Source organism: Scyliorhinus torazame, chromosome 23 (genome assembly GCF_047496885.1).
Source record: "Scyliorhinus torazame isolate Kashiwa2021f chromosome 23, sScyTor2.1, whole genome shotgun sequence".
In the NCBI taxonomy this organism is placed as follows: domain Eukaryota; kingdom Metazoa; phylum Chordata; class Chondrichthyes; order Carcharhiniformes; family Scyliorhinidae; genus Scyliorhinus; species Scyliorhinus torazame.
Window position 1 is genome coordinate 51,236,981 of NC_092729.1, and position 17,992 is coordinate 51,254,972.

A 17,992-nucleotide genomic window follows, 5' to 3' on the forward strand; every position below is an offset into this window, starting at 1 on the left:
ATTGAGTTGGGGAACAGAGACATGCGCAGGGTCAGGTTGATGTGTATTAGCCAACTGAGAAGCTGAGAGGCCTATGTTCAGAATAAGAGTCATGCATGCAAACGGATACAGAATAAGGATAATGTGTATCGCTGACTGGAGAAGTAGCAGAAAAAAAATTACAGAATCAAGGCCTTATATATAAGCCAGCTGGGAACTGGGAAATGCATTTACACATTTCGGGTCATGTCTGGAAACGAGATAATCAGGTTCCTGGGAGGGACAGTCTCGGAATAAGGGGCAGCCAGTAAAGTCTGTAAAAAGGGGCATATTACTTATTTCAGAGGATTTGGTATCTTTTGAATTTTCTACCCCAGAACTCTGTGAATTTTCTGCAGCAGAGGATATTACCTTTAACAGGCTGTCGCTGTGACTGAGGCTTCTGTGTCAACTTGCAAATATATCTTATAGATTTGAATAATTTGCAATTGTTTCTGCTGATCTTCAGAGTGTATTTCCCTTTTGGACATTCATCCCTGGGGGGAGGCTCAGAGTAAGTTTTAATAACGTGACAAAATATGTTTTTAGACCTAATTTTACATGAAAACATAGAGTAACCTATGTAACCAAAGTTCCGAAGTAGTTGAAATTAAATATAATACTCTTTGAAAAATACATAACCAAAGACCCTGGAGACACTGCAATAGAAGACATACATTAATATGAGCTAGCTGGGGAAATTGGGCACACAGTTACAGAATACGAGTCATGTATGTAACCTCTATGGGGAGCGAGGAGACACGGTTATTGAATAAGGTCGTGCATATCAGCTAGCTGGTGAACTGGGAGGTACAGTAACAGAATAAGGGTCATGTATATAAGCTCGCTGGTGAAGTGACGGACCAACATTATGAATAAGGCTGATGAATAGCAGTATACAAATTGGCAAGTAATCCTTCATTTATATGGAACAGTTGTAAAGCCGCACTTGGATTATTGTGCACAATTCTGGTCGCCACACTGCCAGAATGATGTAGAGTGTGAAGAGGACAGTTATCAGGATGGTGCCCGGTTAGGAGGATGTTAGTTATGTGGAGAGGATGAATAGACTCGGACTGTTTTCATTAGAACCCCGGAGGTTGAAGGGCGAACTGATAGAGGTCGACAAGATTATGAGGGGCATGGATAGAATGGATGGGCAGGCACCCTATCCCAAGGTGGTGTCTACCACCAGGGGTCATGGACCTAAGGTCAGACGGGAAATTTTTAGAGGCGATCTGCGAGGCAGGTTTATTACACACAGCGTATAGAGTGGCTGGAACACGTTGCCAGGGGAGGTTGTAGAAACACGTACTTTTTGCGGCGTTGAAAAGGCATGTCGCAAATACATGGATCAGTTGGGTATGAAGCGATACAGCACGAGGAAGGGCTATGGATATAGGCCAAGAATGGTATCATCACCGGTACAAGCTTGCAGGGCCAAATGTCCTGTTCCTGTGCTATATTGTTTTTTGTTCTATATAAGCTCGCTGGGAAACAAGGCGATACGATTACAGAATAAGGTTCATGTATCTAAGCTAGCTTTGGAACATGGAGACTCAGTAACCGAATGATGTTCAGGTATTTACGTTATATGGGCATATGGAGACACCATTACTGAATGAAGAGCCATGTCTATAGGCTGGCTCGGGAAATGGGAGACACAGTTACATCGTGTGGGCAATGTCATTGCACAAGATTTTTAACTTGGAGACACAGGTGCAGCACGGGTCATTAAGTGAAGCTTGTTGGGAAATAGTAGAAACTGTTACAGACTGTGGCTATATTTCCAAGTCAGGGTGGTGAGTGACTTGGAGGGGAAATCACCAGGTAGTGGGTTTCCTCGATATCTGAATTTTGCCCAGTCCCTGCTCCGGATTCAATTATTTGTCTCCTTGTATCGCTGGCATTTTGAACTCTTCCTCTCTTGTAAATCCTGAAACCAAGTCATTAAAGGCATGTTTGTCATGTCCTTATTTTAATTGGCAAATACACCATCAACAGTTAAAAAAGGACAACATTACATGCGACGGCTCTCCTTTTCATAATTAATTTCAAACGCTCCCTATGATGACTCCTTGCGATTTTAGTTCCCTGCTCTATTTATTTGTACTTTACTCTTGCTTGTTCACTGTTTACAACTGTGACAATCCTGCATCCACGATTCTATCATGGCTGCCATGTTGTCACACGGAAGTTCAATTTGTGGCTGGCGTCATTTAATCTATTCTTCAAACGTTTTGTGTGTGTCTGTACGAACAAAATTAATAATATCGTAAGCTAGACACAGTCATTCTGCTCTAATTTTGTTTTACCCAAACGCGGTAACTGTTGCTATTTCAGCGACTTATCCACGTTTCTGTACAGACACTAACCCGGGAGACGGATACTGCAAGATACAGACTCGGAACAAGGGGCAGCCACTGAAGTCTGTAAAAAGGGGCATATTATTTCATTCAGAGGTTTTAGATGTTCTGAATTCTCTACCCCTGAATGCTGCGAATTCTCATCTGCAGAGGATATTATCTCTAAAAGGCTGTCTCTGTAACTAAGGCTGCTGTGTCAACTTGCAAATATACCTTCTAGATTTGAATAATTTGCAAGAGTTGCTGGTGATCTTCTGAGTGTATTTCCCTATTGGACATCGATGTCAGGGTGAGGGAAGCTCAGACTAAGTTTAAATAACGTTAAGAAATATGTTTTTAGACCTAATTTTACATGAAAACATGGAGTAACGAATGTAACCAAAGTTCCGAAGTAATTGAAATTAAATATAATACTCTTTGAAAAATACATAACCAAAGAACCTGGAGACACTGCAATAGAAGACATACATTAATATGAGCTAGCTGGGGAAATTGGGCACACAGTTACAGAATACGAGTCATGTATGTAACCTCTATGGGGAGCGAGGAGACACGGTTATTGAATAAGGTCGTGCATATCAGCTAGCTGGTGAACTGGGAGGTACAGTAACAGAATAAGGGTCATGTATATAAGCTCGCTGGTGAAGTGACGGACCAACATTATGAATAAGGCTGATGAATAGCAGTATACAAATTGGCAAGTAATCCTTCATTTATATGGAACAGTTGTAAAGCCGCACTTGGATTATTGTGCACAATTCTGGTCGCCACACTGCCAGAATGATGTAGAGTGTGAAGAGGACAGTTATCAGGATGGTGCCCGGTTAGGAGGGTGTTAGTTATGTGGAGAGGATGAATAGACTCGGACTGTTTTCATTAGAACCCCGGAGGTTGAAGGGCGAACTGATAGAGGTCTACAAGATTATGAGGGGCATGGATAGAATGGATGGGCAGGCACCCTATCCCAAGGTGGTGTCTACCACCAGGGGTCATGGACCTAAGGTCAGACGGGAAATTTTTAGAGGAGATCTGCGAGGCAGGTTTATTACACACAGCGTATAGAGTGGCTGGAACACGTTGCCAGGGGAGGTTGCAGAAACACATACTTTTGCGGCGTTGAAAAGGCATGTCGCAAATACATGGATCAGTTGGGTATGAAGCGATACAGCACGAGGAAGGGCTATGGATATAGGCCAAGTATGGTATCATCACCGGTACAAGCTTGCAGGGCCAAATGTCCTGTTCCTGTGCTATATTGTTTTTTGTTCTATATAAGCTCGCTGGGAAACAAGGCGATACGATTACAGAATAAGGTTCATGTATCTAAGCTAGCTTTGGAACATGGAGACTCAGTTACCGAATGATGTTCAGGTATTTACGTTATATGGGCATATGGAGATACCATTACTGAATGAAGAGCCATGTCCAGAGGCTGGCTAGGGAAATGGGAGACACAGTTACATCGTGTGGGCAATGTCAATACACAAGATTTTTAACTTGGAGACACACGTGCAGCACGGGTCATTAAGTGAAGCTTGTTGGGAAATAGTAGAAACTGTTACAGACTGTGGCTATATTTCCAAGTCAGGGTGGTGAGTGACTTGGAGGGGAAATCACCAGGTAGTGGGTTTCCTCGATATCTGAATTTTGTCCAGTCCCTGCTCCGGATTCAATTATTTGTCTCCTTGTATCGCTGGCATTTTGAACTCTTCCTCTCTTGTAAATACTGAAACCAAGTCATTAAAGGCATGTTTGTCATGTCCTTATTTTAATTGGCAAATACACCATCAACAGTTAAAAAAGGACAACATTACATGTGACGGCTCTCCTTTTCATAATTAATTTCAAACGCTCCCTGTGATGATTCCTTGCGATTTTAGTTCCCTGCTCTATTTATTTGTACTTTACTCTTGCTTGTTCACTGTTTACAACTGTGACAATCCTGCATCCACGATTCTATCATGGCTGCCATGTTGTCACACGGAAGTTCAATTTGTGGCTGGCGTCATTTAATCTATTCTTCAAACGTTTTGTGTGTGTCTGTACGAACAAAATTAATAATATCGTAAGCTAGACACAGTCATTCTGCTCTAATTTTGTTTTACCCAAACGCGGTAACTGTTGCTATTTCAGTGACTTATCCACGTTTCTGTACAGACACTAACCCGGGAGACGGATACTGCAAGATACAAACTCGGAACAAGGGGCAGCCACTGAAGTCTGTAAAAAGGGGCATATTATTTCATTCAGAGGTTTTGGGATGTTCTGAATTCTCTACCCCTGAACGCTGCGAATTCTCATCTGCAGAGGATATTATCTCTAAAAGGCTGTCTCTGTAACTAAGGCTGCTGTGTCAACTTGCAAATATACCTTCTAGATTTGAATTATTTGCAAGAGTTGCTGGTGATCTTCTGAGTGTATTTCCCTATTGGACATCGAGGTCAGGGTGAGCGAAGCTCAGACTAAGTTTAAATAACGTTAAGAAATATAATCTTTTGGACCTAATTTTGGATGACAACTTAGAGGAAACAGCAAAGCTATGAAATAATTGAAAATACATACAATACTTCCATTAAAATACATAGCCATAGAACTTGGAGACACTGCAATAGAAAACATGACATTAATAAGAGCTAGCTGCGGAAATGGGGCACATAGTTCCAGAATAAAGTTCATGTATATAAGCTCGCAGGTGAACTGGGAGACACAGTTAGAGAATAAGGGCCATTATATCAGCTCGCTGGTTAAGTGGCGAGACAACTTAAAGAATAACGCTGATGTATGTCAGCATACAAACTGGCACTTCGTGCTACAGTTGTTTCGAAGCTATGTTAGGCCGCACTTGGAATATTGAGCACGATTGTAGTCCCCAGAACATAGAACATAGAACATAGAAAAATACAGCACAGAACAGGCCCTTCGGCCCACGATGTTGTGCCGAACCTTTGTCCTAGATTAATCATAGATTATCATTGAATTTACAGTGCAGAAGGAGGCCACTCGGCCCCTTGAGTCTGCACCGGCTCTTGGAAAGAGCACCCTACCCAAACTCAACACTTCCACCCAACACCAAGGGCAATTTGGACATTAAGGGCAATTTATCATTGGCCAATTCACCTAACCCGCACATCTTTGGACTGTGGGAGGAAACCGGAGCACCCGGAGGATGGAGAGGCTTTGGGAGAGGGTTCAGAGTCGGGTTACCAGGATGTTGCCTGGTCTGCAGGGTGCTAGCTATGCAAAGAGTCTCAATAGACCCGGACTGTTTTTATCAGAACCCCGGAGGATGATGACTAAGTCCGATGAATATCAGTACAAAAAGTCATCCTTCATGTGTTTGGAACCGCTGTAAGGCCGAAAGGATTATGAGGAGCATGCATAGAGTGGGTGAGCAGGCACTTTACTCTTGAGTGGATGTCAGCCACCAGGGGGCATAGGTTGAAGGTCAGTGAGGCAAAGTTGAGAGATGTGCGAGGCAGGTTTTATTGCACAGGGTGGTGAGTGCTGGAACGCATTATCAGATGAGGTTGTGGAATCAGATATATTAACGGCGTTCAAAATAGTCAACAACAAATACATGGATCAGATGGATATAGGGGGATGCGGCACGAGGAAGTGCTAAGTGTGGTATCATGACCGTGAAAGCATTGGAGGACCGAAGGTCATCTTCGTGTTCATTGTTCTACAGGAGCTCGCTTCGAGGAAACGATGTAAACAAAGGTTCGAAATCATTGAAATTAAATATAATACTCTTTGAAAAGTACATAACCAGAGAACTTGGAGACACTGCAATAGAAGACATATCATTAATATGAGCTAGCTGCGGAAATTGGACACACAGAATACGGGTCATGTATGTAACCTCGCAGGGCACCGAGGAGTGACGGTTATTGAATAAGGTCATGAATATCAGCTGGCTGGTGAACTAGGAGGCATTGTAACAGAAAAAGGGTCATGTATACCAGCTCTCTGACGAAGTGACGGACCAACGTTATGAATAAGGCTGATGAATATCAGTATAAAAATTGGCAAGTCATCCTTCATTTATATGGAACAGTTGTAATGCCGCACTTGGATTATTGCGCTCAATTCTGGCCGACCACTGCCAGAATGATGTTGCGTGTGAAGAGGACGGTTATCAGGATGTTGCCTGGTCAGGAGGATGTTAGTTCTGTGGAGAGGATGAATAGACAAGGACTGTTTTCATTAGAACCCCGGAGGTTGAGGGGCGAACTGATCGAGGTCTACAAGATTATGAGGGGCATAGATAGAGTGGATGGGCAGGAACTCTATTCCAAGTTGGTGTCTGTCACCAGGGGTCATGTATTTAAGGTCAGTGGGGAAAAGTGTAGAGGAGATCTGCGAGGCTGGTTTATTACACACAGCATGGTGAGGTCGTAGAAGCAGGTACTTTCATGGCGTTCAAAAGGCATGTCGACAAAACATGGCTAGATTGGGTATAGAACGATTCAGCACTAGGGAGTGCTATGGATTTTGGCCAAGAATGGTATCATCACCGGTACAAGCTTGCAGGGCCAAATGTCCTGTTCCTGTGCTATATTGTTTTTTGTTCTATATAAGCTCTTTGGGAAACAAGGAGGTACGGATACAGAATAATGTTCATGTATCTCAGCTAGCTTGGGAACTGGGAGACTCAGTTATCGAATGATGTTCAGGTACTTAAGTTATATGGGGACATGGAGATACCATTACTGTATGAAGAGGCTGGCTATGAAAATAGGAGACACAGTTACATTGTGTGGGCAATGTAAACACACAAGATTTTTAACTTGGAGACACAGCCACAGCACAGGTTATTAAGTGAAGCTTGTTGGGAAATAGTAGAAAAAGTTACAGACTGTGGCTATATTTCCAAGTCAGGGTGGTGAGTGACTTGGAGGGAAATCACCCGGTAGTGGGGTTCCTAGATATCTGAATTTTGCCCAGACCCTGCTCCTGTTTCAATAATATGTCTCCTCGTATCGCTGGCATTTTGAACTCTCATTTTCATAATTAATTGCAAAAGCTCCCTGTGATGATTTTAGTATTGCGAGTATATTTTCATGCTCCATTTATTTGTATTTTACTCTTGCTTTGTCACCATTTACAACTGTGACAATCTTGCATTCATGATTCTGTCATGGCTGCCATCTTGTAACCCGCAAGCCAGATTTTGTGGCTAGAGTCATTTAATCTATTATTTATACTCAGGATATGTACAAACAAGATTAATAATGCCGGAAGCTAGACACAGTCTTTCTGCTCTAATTTTGTTTGTTAACTATTGCTATTTCAGTCACTTATCCACGTTTTTGTACAGACACTAACCCGGGTACTGGAAGATACAGTCTCGAAATAATTGGCAGCAACTGACGCCTGTAAAAAGGGGCATATTATTTATTTCAGAGGTTTTGGGATGTTCTGAATTCTCTACCCCAGAACGCTGTGAATTTTCAGCTGCAGAGGATATTATCTTTAAAAGGCTGTCTCTGTAACTAAGGCTGCTATGTCAACTTGCAAATATACCTTCTAGATTTGAATTATTTGCAAGAGTTGCTGGTGATCTTCTGAGTGTATTTCCCTTTTGGACATCGGGGTCAGGGTGAGCGAAGCTCAGACTGTTTAAATAACATTAAGAAATATAATTTTTGGACCTAATTTTGGATGACAACTTAGAGGAAACGATATAACCAAAGTTATGAAATAATTGAAAATAAATATAATACTTCCATAAAAATACAAAGCCATAGAACTTGGAGACACTGCAATAGAACACATGTTCTATTCAATAGACATTAATCAGAGCTAGCTGCGGAAATGGGGCACACAGTTACAGAATTATAGCTCAGGTATATAAGCTCGTTGGTGAACTGGGAGACACAGTTACAGAAAAGGGCCATGAATATAAGCTCTCTGGGTAAGTGGCGAGCCAACTTAAAGAATAACGCTGTTGTATGTCAGCATAGGAACTGCCAATTCATGCTGCAGTTGTTTCCAACCTATGTGTGGCCGCACTTGAATCATTGAGCACGATTTTTGTCCACAGAAGGATGGGGAGGCTTTGAGAGAGGGTGCAGAGGAGGTTTACCAGCATGTTGTCTGGTCTGCAGGGTGTTAGCTATGGGAAAAGGCTGAAAACACCCGGACTGTTTTTATCAGAACGCCGGAGGTTGATGAATAAGGCTGGAGAATATCAGTATAAAAAGTCATCTTTCATTTTTTTGGAACCGATGTAAGGCATAAAATATTTTGAGGTGCGTGCAGAGAGTAGATGAGCAGGCACTCTACTGTTGGGTGGAGGAGTCAGGCACCAGGAGGATTTATGGTCAGTGGGGAAATGTTTAGAGGAGATGTGCGAGACAGGTTTTATTAGATTGGGTGGTGATTGCCAGGAAAGCATTATCAGAATAGTTTGTTCAAGCAGATATATTAACGGTGTTCAAAGGGGTTAACGACAAATACATGGATAAGATGGATATAGAGGGATACGGCGCCAGGAAGTACTAAGTGTGGTATTGTAGCCATCTGGGATGGCCACTTCCCGATTACAAAATGGACACTTTGTAAGGATTGCAGGGAAATTGGACAATACTGAGAAAACAAGCAGGTTCAGGGTTTGTCTGTTGATTCGAGCCGCAGCTCCCAGACAAGACCAAAAACTGTAGGTCCATTAGCATACTAATGGCCCATCTCCGGGATCAAAAGAGTAACATTTGAGTAACCGATACTAAGGCAGACACCCCGGCGCCAGAGGAGACCAGAACAAAGCAGGCCAACGGCCACCTAGGACACGCCCAGCAATCAGGGCACCCACCCCTTTATTGGATGAAATAGATAGGAACCATCGAGAAACGGCCCAATTGATTGGGGCCAAGTTCAAGGCTCAGCGAGGGACACACACACAGAGCGAGGGACACACAGAGAGCGAGGGGCACACAGAGAGCGAGGGGCACACAGAGAGCGAGGGGCACACAGAGAGCGAGGTACACACACAGAGAGCGAGGGACACACACAGAGCGAGGGACACACACAGAGCGAGGGACACACAGAGAGCGAGGGGCACACAGAGAGCGAGGGACGCACAGAGAGCGAGGGACGCACAGAGAGCGAGGGACGCACAGAGCGAGGGACACACACAGAGAGCGAGGGACACACAAAGAGCGAAGGACACACAGAGAGCGAGGGACACACAGAGAGAGAGGGACACACAGAGCGACGGACACATACAGAGAGCGAGGGACACACAGAGAGCGAGGGACACACAGAGAGGGAGGGACACTCAGAGAGCGAGGGACACACAGAGAGCGAGGGACACACAGACCGAGGGACACACACAGAGAGCGAGGGACACGCAGAGAGCGAGGGACACACAGAGGGAGGGACACACACAGAGAGCGAGGGACACACACAGAGAACGAGGGACACACAGAGAGCGAGGGACTCACAGAGCGAGGGACAAACACAGAGAGCGAGGGACACACAAAGAGCGAGGGACACACAGAGAGCGAGTGACACACAGAGCGAGGGACACACACAGAGAGCGAGGGACACACAGAGAGCGAGGGATATACAGAGAGAGGGACACACACAGAGAGCGAGGGACACACACAGAGAGCGAGGGACACACAGAACGAGGGACACACTGAGAGCGAGGGACACACAGAGCGAGGGACACACAGAGAGCGAGGGACACACAGAGCGAGGGACACACAGAGCGAGTGACACACACAGAGAGCGAGGGACAGACAGAGAGCGAGGGACGCACAGAGAGCGAGGGACGCACAGAGAGCGAGGGAGACACAGAGAGCGAGGGAGACACAGAGAGCTAGGGATACACAGAGAGCGAGGGACACACAGAGAGCGAGGGACGCACAGAGAGCGAGGGACTACAGAGAGCGAGGGACACACAGAGAGCGAGGGACACACAGAGCGAGGGACACACAGAGTGAGGGATACACAGAGAGCGCGGGACACTCAGAGAGAGCGAGGGACACACAGAGAGCGAGGGACACACAGAGAGTGAGGGACACACAAAGAGCGAGGGATACACAGAGAGCGCGGGACACTCAGAGAGAGCGAGGGACACACAGAGAGCGAGGGATACACAGAGAGCGAGAGACACAGAGAGCGAGGGACACACAGAGAGCGAGGGACACAGAGAGAGCGAGGGACATACAGACAGCGGCGGACGCACAGAGAGCGATCACAGTTTATCAGAGAATTGAAAGTGCAGAAGGAGGCCATTCGGCCCGTCGAGTCTGTACCAGATCTTGGAAAGGACACCCTATCCCCATAACCCAGCAACCCCACCCAACACTAAGGGCAATTTTGGACACAAAGGGCAATTTATCAAGGCTAATCCACCTAACCTGCACATCTTTGGACTGTGGGAGGAAACCGGAGCACCCGGAGGAAACACACGCACACACGGGGAGGATGTGCAGACTCCGCACAGACAGTGACCCAATCCGGAATCGAACCTGGGACCCTGGAGCTGTGAAGCAATTGTGCTATCCACAATGATACCGTGCGCATGGGCGCACACAGAGCGAGGGACGCACAGAGCGAGGGACGCACAGAGAGCGAGGGACACACACAGAGAGCGAGGGACACACAGAGAGCGAGGGACACACACAGAGAGCGAGGGACACACAGAGAGCGAGGGACGCACAGAGAGCTAGGGACACACAGAGAGCGAGGGACACACAGAGAGCGAGGAACGCACAGAGCGAGGGGCACACACAGAGAGCGAGGGGCGCACAGAGAGCGAGGGACGCACAGAGAGCGAGGGACGCACAGAGAGAGCGAGGGACGCACAGAGCGAGGGACACACAGAGAGCGAGGGGCGCACAGAGAGCGAGGGACACACAGAGCGAGGGACACAGAGAGCAAGGGACGCACAGAGAGCGAGGGACGCACAGAGAGCGAGGGACGCACAGAGCGAGGGACACACAGAGAGCGAGGGACACACAGAGAGCGAGGGACACACAAAGAGCGAGGGACACACAGAGAGCGAGGGACGCACAGAGAGCGAGGGACGCACAGAGAGCGAGGGACGCACAGAGCGAGGGGCACACACAGAGAGCGAGGGGCACACAGAGAGCGAGGGACGCACAGAGAGCGAGGGACGCACAGAGTGAGGGACACACACACAGAGCGAGGGACGCACAGAGAGCGAGGGACGCACAGAGCAAGGGACACACAGAGCAAGGGACACACAGAGTGCGAGGGACACACACAGAGAGCGGGGGACAAACAGAGAGCGAGGGACACACACAGAGAGCGGGGGACACACAGAGAGCGAGGGACACACAGAGAGCGAGGGACGCACAGAGAGCGAAGGACACAGAGAGCAAGGGGTGCACAGAGAGCGAGACACACACACACAGAGCGAGGGACACACAGAGTGCGAGGAACACACAGAGAGCGAGGGACTCACAGAGAGCAAGGGACACACAGAGAGCGAGGGACACACAGAGAGCGAGGGACGCACAGAGAGCGAGGGACGCACAGAGAGCGAGGGACACACAGAGAGCGAATTACACAGAGAGCGAGGGGTGTACAGAGAGCGAGGAACACACAGAGAACGAGGGACACACACAGAGAGCGAGGGACACACAGAGAACGAGGGACACACAGAGAGCGACGGACACACAGAGAGCGAGGGACACACAGAGAGCGAGGGTCACACAGAGAGCGAGGGACTCACACAGAGAGCGAGGGACACACAGAGAGCAAGGAACACACACAGAGAGCGAGGGACTCACAGAGAGCGAGGGATGCACAGAGAGCGAGGGACACACCAGAGAGCGAGGGACACACAGAGAGCAAGTAACACACACACAGAGCGAGGGACACACAGAGAGCGAGGGACACATACAGAGAGCGAGGGACACACAGAGAGTGAGGGACACACAGAGAGCTAGGGAAACACAGAGAGTGAGGGACACACAGAGAGCGAGGAATACATAGAGAGCGAGGGACACACAGAGAGCGAGGGACACAGAGAGCGAGGGACATACAGAGAGCGAGGGACGCACAGAGAGTGAGGAACACACAGAGAGTGAGGGACACACAGAGAGCGAGGGACACACAGAGCAAGGGACACACAGAGAGCGAGGGGCGCACAGAGAGCGATGGACGCAGAGTGAGCGAGGGACACACAGGGAGCGAGTGGCACACACAGAGAGCGAGGGACACACAGAGAGCGAGGAATACATAGAGAGCGAGGGACACACAGAGAGCGAGGGACACAGAGAGCGAGTGGCACACACAGAGAGCGAGGGACACACAGAGAGTGAGGAACACACAGAGAGTGAGGGACACACAGAGAGCGAGGGACACACAGAGCGAGGGACACACAGAGCGAGGGACACACACAGAGAGCGAGGGACAGACAGAGAGCGAGGGACACACAGAGAGTGAGGAACACACAGAGAGTGAGGGACACACAGAGAGCGAGGGACACACAGAGCAAGGGACACACAGAGAGCGAGGGGCGCACAGAGAGCGAGGGACGCAGAGTGAGCGAGGGACACACAGGGAGCGAGTGGCACACACAGAGAGCGAGGGACACACAGAGAGCGAGGGACACACAGAGAGCGAGGGACACACAGAGAGCGAGGGACACACAGAGAGCGAGGGACACACAGAGAGCGAGGGACACACAGAGCGAGGGACACACAGAGCGAGGGACACACACAGAGAGCGAGGGACAGACAGAGAGCGAGGGACGCACAGAGAGCGAGGGACGCACAGAGAGCGAGGGAGACACAGAGAGCGAGGGAGACACAGAGAGCTAGGGATACACAGAGAGCGAGGGACACACAGAGAGCGAGGGACGCACAGAGAGCGAGGGACTACAGCGAGCGAGGGACACACAGAGAGCGAGGGACACACAGAGCGAGGGACACACAGAGCGAGGGATAAACAGAGAGCGAGGGACACTCAGTGAGAGCGAGGGACACACAGAGAGCGAGGGACACACAGAGAGCGAGGGACACACAGAGAGCGAGGGACACACAGAGAGCGAGGGACACACAGAGAGCGAGGGACACACAGAGAGCGAGAGACACAGAGAGCGAAGGACACACAGAGAGCGAGGGACACATAGAGAGCGAGGGACATAGAGACAGCGGCGGACGCAAAGTGAGCGATCACAGTTTATCAGAGAATTTAAAGCGCAGAAGGAGGCCATTCGGCCCGTCGAGTCTGTACCAGATCTTGGAAAGGACACCCTATCCAAGCCCACACCCCCACCCTATCCCCATAACCCAGCAACCCCACCCAACACTAAGCGCAATTTTGGACACAAAGGGCAATTTATCAAGGCCAATCCACCTAACCTGCACATCTTTGGACTGTGGGAGGAAACCGGAGCACCCGGAGGAAACACACGCACACACGGGGAGGATGTGCAGACTCCGCACAGACAGTGACCCAATCCGGAATCGAACCTGGGACCCTGGAGCTGTGAAGCAATTGTGCTATCCACAATGATACCGTGCGCATGGGCGCACACAGAGCGAGGGACACACACAGAGAGCGAGGGACGCACAGAGATCGAGGGACACACACAGAGAGCGAGGGACACACAGAGAGCGAGGGACACACAGAGAGCGAGGGACACACAGAGAGCGAGGGACGCACAGAGAGCGAGGGACACACAGAGAGCGAGGGACACACAGAGAGCGAGGGTCACACAGAGAGCGAGGGACTCACACAGAGAGCGAGGGACACACAGAGAGCAAGGAACACACACAGAGAGCGAGGGACTCACAGAGAGCGAGGGATGCACAGAGAGCGAGGGACACACCAGAGAGCGAGGGACAGACAGAGAGCAAGTAACACACACACAAAGCGAGGGACACACAGAGAGCGAGGGACACATACAGAGAGCGAGGGACACACAGAGAGTGAGGGACACACAGAGAGCGAGGGAAACACAGAGAGTGAGGGACACACAGAGAGCGAGGAATACATAGAGAGCGAGGGACACACAGAGAGCGAGGGACACAGAGAGCGAGGGACATACAGAGAGCGAGGGACGCACAGAGAGTGAGAAACACACAGAGAGTGAGGGACACACAGAGAGCGAGGGACACACAGAGCAAGGGACACACAGAGAGCGAGGGGCGCACAGAGAGCGAGGGACGCATAGTGAGCGAGGGACACACAGGGAGCGAGTGGCACACACAGAGAGCGAGGGACACACAGAGAGCGAGGAATACATAGAGAGCGAGGGACACACAGAGAGCGAGGGACACAGAGAGCGAGGGGCATACAGAGAGCGAGGGACGCACAGAGAGTGAGGAACACACAGAGAGTGAGGGACACACAGAGAGCGAGGGACACACAGAGCAAGGGACACACAGAGAGCGAGGGGCGCACAGAGAGCGAGGGACGCAGAGTGAGCGAGGGACACACAGGGAGCGAGTGGCACACACAGAGAGCGAGGGACACACAGAGAGCGAGGGACACACAGAGAGCGAGGGACACACAGAGAGCGAGGGACACACAGAGCGAGGGACACACAGAGCGAGGGACACACAGAGCGAGGGACACACAGAGCGAGGGACACACACAGAGAGCGAGGGACAGACAGAGAGCGAGGGACGCACAGAGAGCGAGGGACGCACAGAGAGCGAGGGAGACACAGAGAGCGAGGGAGACACAGAGAGCTAGGGATACACAGAGAGCGAGGGACACACAGAGAGCGAGGGACGCACAGAGAGCGAGGGACTACAGCGAGCGAGGGACACACAGAGAGCGAGGGACACACAGAGCGAGGGACACACAGAGCGAGGGATAAACAGAGAGCGAGGGTCACTCAGTGAGAGCGAGGGACACACAGAGAGCGAGGGACACACACAGAGCGAGGGACACACACAGAGCGAGGGACACACAGAGAGCGAGGGACACACAGGGAGCGAGTGACACACACAGAGAGCGAGGGACACACAGAGAGCGAGGGACACACAGAGAGCGAGGGACACAAAGAGAGCGATCACAGTTTATCAGAGAATTTAAAGTGCAGAAGGAGGCCATTCGGCCCGTCGTGTCTGTACCAGATCTTGGAAAGGACACCCTATCCAAGCCCACACCCCCACCCTATCCCCATAACCCAGCAACCCCACCCAACACTAAGGGCAATTTTGGACACAAAGGGCAATTTATCAAGGCCAATCCACCTAACCTGCACATCTTTGGACTGTGGGAGGAAACCGGAGCACCCGGAGGAAACACAGGCACACACGGGGAGGATGTGCAGACTCCGCACAGACAGTGACCCAATCCGGAATCGAACCTGGGATCCTGGAGCTGTGAAGCAATTGTGCTATCCACAATGATACCGTGCGCATGGGCGCACACAGAGCGAGGGACACACACAGAGAGCGAGGGACGTACAGAGAGCGAGGGACACACACAGAGAGCGAGGGACGCACAGAGAGCGAGGGACGCACAGAGAGCGAGGGACACACAGAGAGCGAATTACACAGAGAGCGAGGGGTTCACAGAGAGCGAGGAACACACACAGAGAGCGAGGGACACACACAGAGAGCGAGGGACACACAGAGAGTGAGGGACACACAGAGAGTGAGGTACACACAGAGAGTGAAGAACACACAGAGAGCGAGGGACACACAGAGAGCGAAGGACACACAGAGAGCGAGGGACACAGAGAGCAAGGGACACACAGAGAGCGAGGAACACACAGAGAGCTAGGGACGCACTGAGAGCGAGGGACACACAGAGAGCGAGGGACACACACAGAGAGCGAGGGACACACAGAGAACGAGGGACACACAGAGAGCGAGGGACACACAGAGAGCGAGGGACACACAGAGAGCGAGGGTCACACAGAGAGCGAGGGACTCACACAGAGAGCGAGGGGCACACAGAGAGCAAGGAACACACACAGAGAGCGAGGGACTCACAGAGAGCGAGGGATGCACAGAGAGCGAGGGACACACCAGAGAGCGAGGGACACACAGAGAGCAAGTAACACACACACAGAGCGAGGGACACACAGAGAGCGAGGGACACACACAGAGAGCGAGGGTCACACAGAGAGTGAGGGACACACAGAGAGCGAGGGAAACACAGAGAGTGAGGGACACACTGAGAGCGAGGAATACACAGAGAGCGAGGGACACACAGAGAGCGAGGGACGCACAGAGAGCGAGGGACACACAGAGCGAGGGACACAGAGAGCAAGGGACGCACAGAGAGCGAGGGACGCACAGAGAGCGAGGGACGCACAGAGCGAGGGACACACAGAGCGAGGGACACATAGAGAGCGAGGGACACACAAAGTGCGAGGGACACACAAAGAGTGAGGGACGCACAGAGAGCGAGGGACTACTGAGAGCGAGGGACACACAGAGAGCGAGGGACACACAGAGCGAGGGACACACAGAGCGAGGGATAAACAGAGAGCGAGGGACACTCAGAGAGAGCGAGGGACACACAGAGAGCGAGGGACACAGAGAGCAAGGGACGCACAGAGAGCGAGGGACGCACAGAGAGCGAGGGACGCACAGAGCGAGGGACACACAGAGCGAGGGACACATAGAGAGCGAGGGACACACAAAGTGCGAGGGACACACAAAGAGTGAGGGACGCACAGAGAGCGAGGGACTACTGAGAGCGAGGGACACACAGAGAGCGAGGGACACACAGAGCGAGGGACACACAGAGCGAGGGATAAACAGAGAGCGAGGGACACTCAGAGAGAGCGAGGGACACACAGAGAGCGAGGGACACACAGAGAGCGAGGGACAAACAGAGAGCGAGGGACACAAAGAGAGCGAGAGACACAGAGAGTGAGGGACACACAGAGAGCGAGGGACATATAGAGAGCGAGGGACATACAGACAGCGGCGGACGCAAAGAGAGCGATCACAGTTTATCAGAGAATTTAAAGTGCAGAAGGAGGCCATTCGGCCCGTCGAGTCTGCACCAGATCTTGGAAAGGACACCCTATCCAAGCCCACACCCCCACCCTATCCCCATAACCCAGCAACCCCACCCAACACTAAGGGCAATTTTGGACACAAAGGGCAATTTATCAAGGCCAATCCACCTAACCTGCACATCTTTGGACTGTGGGAGGAAACCGGAGCACCCGGAGGAAACACACGCACACACGGGGAGGATGTGCAGACTCCGCACGGACAGTGACCCAATCCGGAATCGAACCTGGGACCCTGGAGCTGTGAAGCAATTGTGCTATCCACAATGATACCGTGCGCATGGGCGCACACAGAGCGAGGGACGCACAGAGAGCGAGGGACGTACAGAGAGCGAGGGACACACAGAGAGCGAGGGACGCACAGAGAGCGAGGGACACACAGAGAGCGAATTACACAGAGAGCGAGGGGTTCACAGAGAGCGAGGAAGACACACAGAGAGCGAGGGACACACACAGAGAGCGAGGGACACACAGAGAGTGAGGGACACACAGAGAGTGAGGTACACACAGAGAGCGAGGGACACACAGAGAGCGAGGGACACACAGAGAGCGAGGGACACACAGAGAGCGAGGGACACAGAGAGCAAGGGACACACAGAGAGCGAGGAACACACAGAGAGCTAGGGACGCACTG

General features: G+C 50.6%; 2 long non-coding RNA genes across 3 annotated transcripts in view; one reads left to right on the forward strand and one right to left on the reverse strand.

The window, feature by feature from the left end:
- Positions 1 to 17,992, forward strand: part of LOC140399605 (uncharacterized) — a 1,122,925-nt gene that overhangs the window by 994,060 nt on the left and 110,873 nt on the right. The gene's annotated exons all lie outside the window — the stretch shown is intronic.
- Positions 4,134 to 17,992, reverse strand: part of LOC140399606 (uncharacterized) — a 93,419-nt gene continuing 79,560 nt past the window's right edge. Inside the window, exon 3 of one of the 2 annotated variants that reach the window (XR_011937756.1) lies at positions 4,134 to 4,424. This is a non-coding gene — a long non-coding RNA (uncharacterized lncRNA). Of the gene's footprint in view, positions 4,425 to 7,627; positions 7,761 to 17,992 lie in introns of those variants that run through there. The other variant, XR_011937757.1, reaches the window with a different exon arrangement.